The sequence below is a fragment of the Macaca thibetana genome, chromosome 2 (genome assembly GCF_024542745.1).
Source record: "Macaca thibetana thibetana isolate TM-01 chromosome 2, ASM2454274v1, whole genome shotgun sequence".
Classification (NCBI taxonomy): domain Eukaryota; kingdom Metazoa; phylum Chordata; class Mammalia; order Primates; family Cercopithecidae; genus Macaca; species Macaca thibetana.
Window position 1 is genome coordinate 184,132,613 of NC_065579.1, and position 10,548 is coordinate 184,143,160.

General features: G+C 36.3%; 1 non-coding gene across 1 annotated transcript; it reads right to left on the reverse strand.

Annotated features, from left to right (window-relative positions):
- Positions 1 to 8,110: 8,110 nt before the first annotated feature.
- LOC126949510 (small nucleolar RNA Z40) lies at positions 8,111 to 8,183 on the reverse strand. Its single transcript, XR_007723789.1, has one exon. It is a non-coding gene; the product is annotated as a small nucleolar RNA Z40 (small nucleolar RNA).
- Positions 8,184 to 10,548: the final 2,365 nt, after the last annotated feature.

Below are 10,548 nucleotides of genomic sequence, written 5' to 3' on the forward strand. Positions count from 1 at the left end.
CTGACAAACAGAAATTCCAGAAATTCCATTGGCTATCCCAATTTCAGGCCTTCGTACTTTCATTGAACCATACCACTGACCTTCCTGGATCTCCAACTTCCAGATGGCATATTGTGGAATTCCTCAGTCCCCATAATCATGTAAGCTGATTCCTGATAATAAATTTCTCTCTCTCACTCTCTTTCCTTGTTTCTTCATATGTACAGACCTAGCATACACACACACACATAAATGTGTGTGTGTATACGTGTGTGTGTGTGTATATATGTGTGCGTGTATATATATACACAGATCTAGACTATATATATGCATATATGCAGTATATATGTCTATATATTTAGGTATATATTTAGCATATATATCTATGTGTATATATAGATATATATAGCATGATCTAAAACATTGCAATAAATAAAAACATAATAATCATGAGATCAAGAAAAGAGGTGTTAGAAAACTACTGGAAATGAGGCCTTCCAATAAAATTTTGATTGTGCAGGGATCAAAATAGCAAATAGATAAACATGCTAGATATGATATATATATATATATATATAACTAGATAAATATATATTTGAGATATATATATATCTCTAGCTATACATGTGTTTGTTTTAATGTTTAAAATAGTTTTAATTAATGATAACAATTCCATGAAAAAAGAGGATAAAGAATGGGATGACAAAAAGTATTTGGTCTTAATAAGGCAATGCAAGATAGATTCTTTATCAAAGACCATTTAATTTTTAAAGATCAACAAACCAAAACCATAAAGTGGAATACAGAAAAATAGCTTTTTATAAGTATGATTTAATTAAAGCTGTTTACAGCTATTCTCTCCCACAGTAGTGAAGCAAGAATTTAAAAAAACATAAGAGATGAGAAACACAGGCACACGCAATACACAGAGTTAACGTAGCTGGCATGCAAAGTCTGTGCAACTTGAAGTTTCACTGCAACAGGAATGAGACCAGACGTGGGTGGCCTTTGTTTTTCCTATTAGGAACAAAGGGGAAGAAAAAAAGACTGCAAAGGAAACAAACACAAATTCCTGTAATTGCCCATTGCCCGGGGTGACAGCACTATACAAAACAGTTCTAAGTTAATTCTCAGAGATGACCAGAGATTGTTCAGTGTTTACACAAAAGTGCATAGTACTTTTGTGTTTTTTTACAAAATAAAATAAATATCATTTGCCATCATAAACCTTTTCGGTTTTTTTAGAGAAGAATAATTTTTGCAGCAGGACACAAAAATTAAAAAATGTATAAGATGAAAAAGATATAGTAAGATAAGATTAATATGTTATTGAAGATATTGATGGCTGTTATATATGGATGTTAAGATAATAATTCAGATTATTTTTCAAGCTAATCCTGAGGGAAAAAATCTGTTTACAATTTAAATATTAGTGTTATGTAAAAAGTATTATCAACAAATCCACTATCACGAATATCAATTTCCTATGTGGTCTTCTATATAGAGAGACAATAAAATAGTAAGTACATGCAAAAAAAAAATACATGTGCAAAAACATGTCCAAAGTCCTTTAGAATCTGGACTTCATATCAGATATTTGTTTTCCTTCCCTAACCCATCTTCTGATACTGTTTTGTGTTTTATCACCCTACCAACACTGAACACTATTCCTTAAAACTCTGCGTAAAGCCAGTGAGAAATTATTTTATTGTACATTCAAGATATATAATATATACATTCTAGATATATATATATATGCTAGAAATATATGCTATATTTATATTTATGCTAGGGATGTGTGTGTGTGTGTATGGAGAGAGAATGAGAAAATGAGTCATGCACTGTAAAACAATGTTTCAATGAAGGACAGACTGCATATATGATGGTGGTCCCATAAGATTATATGAAACTTAAAAATTCCTACTGCTTAGTGACATTGTAGCCATTATAATATCATAGCTCAATGTATTAGTCACATGTTGGTGGTGAGGCTGGCGTAAACAAACCTACTGTGCTGCCAGTCATCTAAAAGCATAGCATGTACAGTTATGTACAGTGCATAATACTTGATAATAAAAGACTATGCTATTGGTTTATGTATTTACTGTACTGTATTTTTATCTTTACTTTAGAGTACATAGCTACTTCAAAAAAGCCTCAGGCACTTTCTTCAAAACGCATTCCAGAAGGCGTTATTATCATAGGAGATGATAGCTACATGTGTGTTATTGTCTCTGAAGATCTTCTAGTGGGACAAGATGTGGAGGTGGAAGACGGTAATATTGATGATCCTGACGCTGTGTGGGCCTAGACTACTGTGTGTGTTTTTAGCAAAAAAGTAAAATATATGTATATATTTTTAAAATAGTAAAGAACTCATAGAATAAGAATGTAAAGAAAGAAGATATTTTTGTACAGCTGTACAATGTTTTTGTGTCTGAACTGTTGTTACAAAAGAGTCACAAAATTTAAAAAATTAAAAAATGTATTAGATCAAAAAGACATAGTAAGATAAGGTTAATATATTATTAAAGAAAAAGCATTAATAAATTTAGTATAGCCTGAGTGTACAGCGTTTTTAAAGTCTACAGTAGTTATATAGTAATGTCCTAGGCCTCCACATTCACTCATTGCTCACTGGCACATCCAGAGAAACTTCCAGTCCTGCAAGTTCCATTCATGGTAAGGGTCCTAAATAGGTGCACCATTTTGAAAATTTTTATACCGTATTTTTACTGTATATTTTCTATGTTTAGACACACAGATACTTAGCATTGTGTTACATTTGCCTATAATATTCACTACAGTGATGTGCTGTACAAGATTGCAGCGTAGAAGCAATAGGCTATACCCTGTAGACGAGGAGTGCAGGCTATACTACCTAGGTTTGTGTTCGCAAAACAGTGAAATTCTTTATGACCCACTTCTCAGAGTGTATGCCCATCATTAAGTGACACATGACTGTATCTACTCCATTAAGAACAAAATGCACCCCTTACATAATGAAAGATGTCTAATGTAACTTACCTGTGACCACATAGCTGGTCTATCACCATGGCGAATATCAGTATACCGGGGACTCAGTGTTGGTTTTTGCTGCTTCTGGCAAATTGCGAACACAAGGACAGCCTTGGTGAGTGGAAGTCCATTTGACCGGGTCCATGCATAACAAAGATCCTTGCCATCATAATCACTTTGTGAGTCCAACAGGCAATGACAAAAGTGTCTAGTGAAAGAGTTTGACTGCTATGCACAAAATGGATCATTCTATCAATTTCATTTAAGAAATTCCCCTTGGGTGAGGCTATTCTTTTGTGAATATTTACACGAGACAAAAATATCTTTATTTTTTCCCCTTTCAGAAAGGTTATCCTCATACTTCTTCATAAATTTTCTTACCGCCAATTTCCCAATTATGTTTCTTCCAAGTCCCTGGCCATCCACCCAAATTATTGGCCATAGCTTATGAATCAGTGTCTAATTGCATGTCTGGCCATTTCTATTTCCAGGCAAAGTGAACAACCAGGTGCAATGTTTGAGGTTCTGATTATTGAGAGGATTTTTATTTACCACTGTCCTTCAGAAATATCCCAGAGAGGGCTTTTGTGCTGCAGCTGTCTACTTTGTGGTGCCTGCATGTCATGCGGAATCATCTGTTCAGCAAGCCCCAGTCTTCTCTGCTTCTGTTGACTAATTGATTTCCCCTGAAGTCTTCAGAAGAAACCAGCCCTGCAACATTTTGATTTTATTCTGATAAGACGGACCTTGGATTTCTAACCTCTACGAATATAAGAATACATTGTGTGTGAACTCCTGAGAAACTCCCCAAGAGGCCGTGGGTACAGGCTAAGAGGGAGGGCAATATAGGAGGAATGAAGACCATGGGCATTTGGACCACATGATGTAACTTACTTGTACTTCCAGGGCCTGCTTGAGCCCAGGTCATGTATGTACCACTTTTGTTTGATGATGGTGTGCTTCTGTGCATGTTTAGCTAAGTAGGTTGTCAGATAATACACAGTTCACGATGGGTAGTAACTTGATGACCCATGGTTAAGTACTCAGGCTCTATTAAGGCCAAAGAGGAGACCAAAAGCAGCTTCTCAAAAGTATAGTAATCTGAAGAAGACAGCAGGGTATTAAGCTAGAATCCTAGGGATCTTCACTTCTACTCACATATGGAAGCTACCAAAGGCCCCGAGTAGCACCTCAATATGCCACTGATGCTTCAAGTGCTGTTGGATCTGCTGGGGCATATAGCCCAAACAGCAGAGCAGTTTGCACAGGAGTCTGGACCTGTGGCAGAGCCTTTTCACGTTCTGTCCCTGACTCAAAACCAGTAGCTTTTTGGGTCACTTGGTAAATGGGCCAGAGAAGCATAGCTAAATGGGAATTATGTTACTTCCAAAATCCAAAGAGGCCTTCCAGGCATTGTTCCTCTTTTTTGGTTGTAGCAAGGGCCAGATGCAATAACTTATCTTTCACCTTAGAAGAGATATCACAACATGCCCCACATCACTGGGCCCATAGAAATTTAATTAGGTAGACTACTCCTAAATTTTACTCACATATATTTCTTAGTTTTTGGTATACAATTGTCCTAGAGTAGTCGCTACTTTTTATTCACTGTATCCAATCAGCATAATGTCATCAGTGTAATATACCAGTGTGAGTTCTTGTGGAAGGAAAGGCAATAAAAATCCTTGCAAACTAAGTGACAACTTAAGGCTGGAGAATCGATACAGCCCTGAGGTGGAACAGTGAAGGTATATTGCTGCCCTTGCCAGCTGAAAGCAAGCTGCCTCTGGTGGGCATTACTGACAGTGATAGAGAAAAAGGAATTTGCCGGATTAATAGCTGTATACCAGCTACCACAGGATTTGCTCAAGAAATGAAACTACATCTGGCACAGTGACTGCAATTGTAGCCACCTTCTGCATACACTCACAACAATCCACCGTCATTTCCAAAGATCTGTCTGTCTTCTGTGGAGGCTAAACAAGCAAACTGAATGGGGATACAGTGGGAATCACCACTCCCGCATCCTTCAAACTTCTCACGGTAGCACTAATCTCTGTAATCCCTCCAGAATGTATTACTGCTTTCGATTTACTATTTCCCTAGCGAGAGGCAGTTCTAGTGGCTTTCACTTCATTTTCACCATAACACCCTCACTCCACCAGTCAGGGAACCAACGTAAGAATTTTGCAAGCTGCTGTATATATCTATTCTGATTATGCATTATAGAACTGGAGAAACAACCATCAGATGGTTTCAGGAACCCACTGGACACCCGTGCGATTGACCTGAGCTAAGACTCCATTGATAACATGACATTCATAAGCCCCTGTCTTGACTAATGGGCCACAAATGGCTCCTAGAATCTCCTAAAATCAATGTCAATTTAGAGTCAATATCCAGTAGTCCTTCAAAGGCTTGATTCTTCCTTTTCTCCAGTGCATAGCTACCCTGATAAAAAGCCATAGGTCTTTTGGGAAAAGCTAGGAGAAAGATTAACAGTAAACATTTTTGGGAGTGTACTCTGGTTCTTTCTCAAGGTGACCCAACTTTCCCTCGTTTAAGGAGTTCTGCTGTGGTGGCAACTGCCAGTGCTAGTGCTGTGGCCACAAACTGAAGAATGCTAACAAATTCTAGGAACTGCAATAGGGAAGCCACAGATCTCCCCCTGAAGTCTTCAGAAGAAGCCAGCCCTGCAATGCTTTGATTTTATTCCCATAAGACTGAGTTTTTATTTCTGACCTCTAGAAATAAAAGAGAATACATTTTTGAGTGAAGCCACCTATTTTATAGTAATCCGTTTTTATGGCAATAGAATAATAATATAGAGCATAAGGAAACTTTTACAAGTGGTGGAAATTATCTATATCATGATTGTGGTGGCGGAAATATGACTCTATAGGCATATCAAACCTCATTGAACTATTGACTTATATGTAAATCATATAAAGTAACTTTAAAAATAATGTTTTAAGTTCATTCCATTCCTATTCTTTCACCTAACTTTACTGCTCACACCCTAAATTTCCCATCTTTATTTCCTCTTACTAATATTTTCGCATTCTCCCAAATGCAAATGAATCCACAAAGTTTGCCAAGATGACCACAGTTTCTCTGATGCTTTAGTAGAACTCAAATTGTACCTCTCACATACTTCCTACCTTTTCTGACTGCAGTATAGAGACTTGTAATATTTCATCTTCCCTGGTAGACTGCAGGCTTCTTCAGACCTACCATCATGAAGTTTTGCATTCTGAAAACCATCCAGCATAGATCTTTCCAAATAATCTATATTCCATAAAACTGTGCTTATAAAATACATTAATTCATTGATGTCTTTATTTAATTAGCAAACATGCCTGAGTCACTACTATATACCTGGTTCTGTACTGGATACTAGGCATTAACCTGTCTTTTCTGGTTACCACAAAGTTCTTCTTTTTCTTCCTCTCTCCTCTACCGGTAGAGATTCAGCACATTTACTGTGCTAAGAGTTCCTATTTGTCCATAAAACAGAGCAAGATAAACACAGTACCGACATCTCCTAAGGCGATTAAATAGCACTCCAACAGCCTTGTGTATCTGGGCTCCATTTGCTCTCTCAGGTAGAGAGATCCATATAGTTTGGATGACCTGTGATGTCAGTGTGTTACTGCCTACAGGCTTGATTCCTGCTTTGTTAAACAGCGTGAGGAGCCAGCTATTCCATTTCTTCCTCTCAACTGTAAAGGCTGTACTTTATGCTGCCAATTATGTAATAGATTCTGCGGTGGTGGCGACTGCTGATATGTATTTTACCATGTATATCCAGGCTTTGTGTCATGCAATCACGTTAGATAACAATCTAGCAGTTCTGCAAAAGATAGGCAAATAATCTGGTCTGGGTGAAAAGACTTTATATTTTATGTTAAATTTTAAACTATGGGCTAGGTAAGTTTCTAGGGGAAACAAGATACTCTCAGTGTACACTAATAGGATTGCATTTGGATGCTGTTATGTACAATTTTCACCTCACAGAATTCCTATGAACCAATTTTATTTTTACATAGTTTTGAACTAAACCATTTTGTTCACTGGTCTCATGAAAGTTTGATATCTGATTTATCTACTATTTCTCTTATGTTTACAGAAGTGGTACTAAAAAATGGAAAGCAGTGTTTCACGTTTTCATTCTCTTACAGAGAAACCCCTAAAATGTCACCTATATGAAGCTGTAAATGGTACTAATTTCTCTTCTTGCAGATTAAGAGAGATGTAGCTTTTTAAAAAACAAACATTTCATCAATCCCTGAAGGATTTTAGCTGCGCCCCTTTGACAAAGATTGGCTTTTATCTTTTTAGCTTTCTATCAACGTTTCCAAAGTTTCTTAATTCTGGAAAAATACTAGTCATTCACATGGTGATGCTGTTTTATTACAATTATGTTTCAAATTAACATCTGTCTTATCACTTCAGGCTTTTACCCACAACATTTTCTTAAGATATTTTTCAAAAATAATACCAATTTAAGAGATTTTGCAATGAATACCTGTGCACTATTAACTTTACTAAGCTTGTTATTTTATTTCTGTTTTTTCATACCTATCAATTCCTTTGCATATCTGTGGATCCACCTGATTTTGAACACATTTCAAGTACACTGTAGACACTAATGTATTTTTATCTAATTACTTTAGAACACACAGCATTACTAGATTTCAATATTTAGATATAACATTTACATACAAGGAAACGCACGAATTTTACGTGTACATTTGCACCTCTCTCAGTCCCTTTTTCCACCAACTCTGATATTTTTCTACCTTTTTTTTCTTTATTTTAGAGATAGGGTCTTGCTCTGTTGCCCAGGCTGGAGTGCAGTGGTGTGATCATAGCTCACTGCAGCTGCAAACTCCTGGGCTTAAGCAATCCTCCCACTTCAGCCTCCTGAGTGGCTGCAATTACATGTACCTGCCACCATACCCAGCTAATTTTAAAATATGGTTTTGGAGATGGGGGTCTCACCATGTTGCCCAGGCTAGTCTTTAACTCTGGTCCTTTAATAATCCTCCTGCCTCAGCCTCCCAAATTCTGGGATTATAGGCATGCGCCACCATGCCTGGCCAATGTAAATGGATGCTCAGAAAACCTATTTTCACTCAGCCCATTTGGAGTAGTTGAACATTTTGCTCATTATCATAACTTTTTTTACTCTATATTTAGTTGCTACTTATCTATATTTTGGGGCCAAGAAATTAAGTGAAATTTGATACCAAAACTGCAAAAATGAATGATCTAGAATGGTGGAACAAAGACCTTTGAAATCTGCTTTTTCATAAAAACAATAATAATCCTATCAAAAAATGTCTAAATTAATGTTTTTAGAACACTGAGAATTGCTATATGTTTGAAACCATCTGAAAGTTATGTATTTAAAGAAACAAACAAAGACAGCTGAATTTCAGTAAAAAGAGTGAGTGTTTTATATTTTAACTTTCCCTAATCCCATTCTGCTCTCCCCAGCTCGTCAGTGGCTTTGAAAACCAATACCCTCACAACTATGGTAGCTGTGAAACCAACATTATAGTAACTACTGGAGGATGAATAAAAGATTTGAAGCTCTACAGTCCCCCCCAAGGAATTGTCACTATTTGACCTGACTGGTAGATTACTGAAAAGTTCTGTTATTTGAGCTGACTCCAGGAGCTCATTCTGTGGAAACAGCCCTATCCTCATGGAATTTGGGGCAAACAACCAGGGCCAGTTGTTAACATTGATGCTGCCTGAGATGGCACTACCAGTTGATGCTAATATACTCCAACATGCACATGGAGTTCCTAGGCAAACACTGGGAGATATATTGACTAATGGCATTTCATAAAATCTCTGTTTAATTATTAGCCAAATAACAAAATTAACCAAGCAGAGATTCTGGTGGCCTCAAATGACATGGGATACGGACTTCACAGAAATAATGCAGAAAAGTCACTAAAGAAATAAACAGAATTGACAACACAAGAAGCAGCAAAGCCCAACATATCTTGGGTGGCAGTGGTGTTTGATTTTCCAAGTTGATACATTATTTAAAAAATTAAAAATCAAAATTTTGTGTTTTGCTGTGTTTGTAAGTTAAGATGCTAATTGTAATTCCTATAGCAGACATTAATAATATGATGCTAAAATATTCAATACAAAAAGAACTAAAATTGTATACTAGAAAATATCTTTTCAACACAAAAGAGGCAATAATAAAAAAAAGAAGAGCAAAATACTTAAGACATATACAGTAAATAGCAAATAGCAGACTTAAATCTTACCTTACCAGTAACTCAGTAATTGCATTCTGTAAATGGACTGACCACTCCAATTCATTTTTTTTTTTCTTTTTTGAGACAGAGTCTTGCTATTGCTGCCCAGGCATGGTCTCAGCTCACTGTAACCTCCACCTCCCAGGTTCAAGAGATTCTCTTGCCTCAGCCTCCCAAGTAGCTGGGATTACAGGCATGTGCCACCTTACCCAGCTAATTTGTGTATGTTTAGTAGAGATGGGGTTTCACCATGTTGGCTAGGCTGGTCTCGAATGCCAGACCTCAGGTGATCCACCTGCCTCGGCCTCCCAAAGTGCTGGAATTATAGGCGTGAGCCACTGTACTTGGCCTCCAATTCTAAGGTATAGATGACCAAGTCAACTTAAAAAGCAGTCCAATATATTACTATTATTACAAAAGATAGAGTTGAAATTCAGTGACACAGTCAATTGAATGAAAGAGACGTAAAAAGATATACTATGTAAACAGTACTCAAAATAGAGCTGGCGTGGCTATACCATAACCATGCAAAGTAGACTTAAAAATGTCTTCTAGACACAAAAAGGATATTTTGAAGTAAAAAAGGGTCAATACATCCTGAAGGTGTAAATATTATAAACACATATGTACAAAATAATGCTCCTCGAAAATGTGAAATAAAAGTGATCCAGTTGAATGTAGAAATAGATAATTCAATAATTGTTGGACAGAAGTCTTTTATATAGATAGAGAAAAGTCTCTTCCAGCTTCTGTTGATCTCTAAGGGCCTTTAATTTAAAATGCTCATTTTACCAAGGATTCATGTTTTAAGGTGAAGTTTTCTGGGCTCCTTCAAAGTGCAAGTTTACACCTTGAAAAAAATGACAAAACATCATTGAAAAAATTAACGAAGGCCGAAATAAGAAGCAAAACAGTCCCAGTTCATGGGTTAGGTAACTTAATATTTTAAAGAAAGCAATATTCCTCATATTAGTATAGAAATTCAGTGTATTCCCTTTCAAAATCCTGTGAAAAGTTGTTGCATAAACTAGCAACCTGATCCTAAAAATAATACAAAAATACAAGGGAATCTGAATAATTACAACAATCTTGAAAAAGAAAAATGTTGAAGAACTCACACTTCCCGATTTTAACAAAAATGCTATCATGACTTTAAAATCAAGCAAAAATAAAACAAGTGTTTTTTAGAACCTAAATTTCTTGCTCTTTTTTATTCCTAATCCATCACATTTCCTACACTAATACAAATAGTATATAAGTTTTT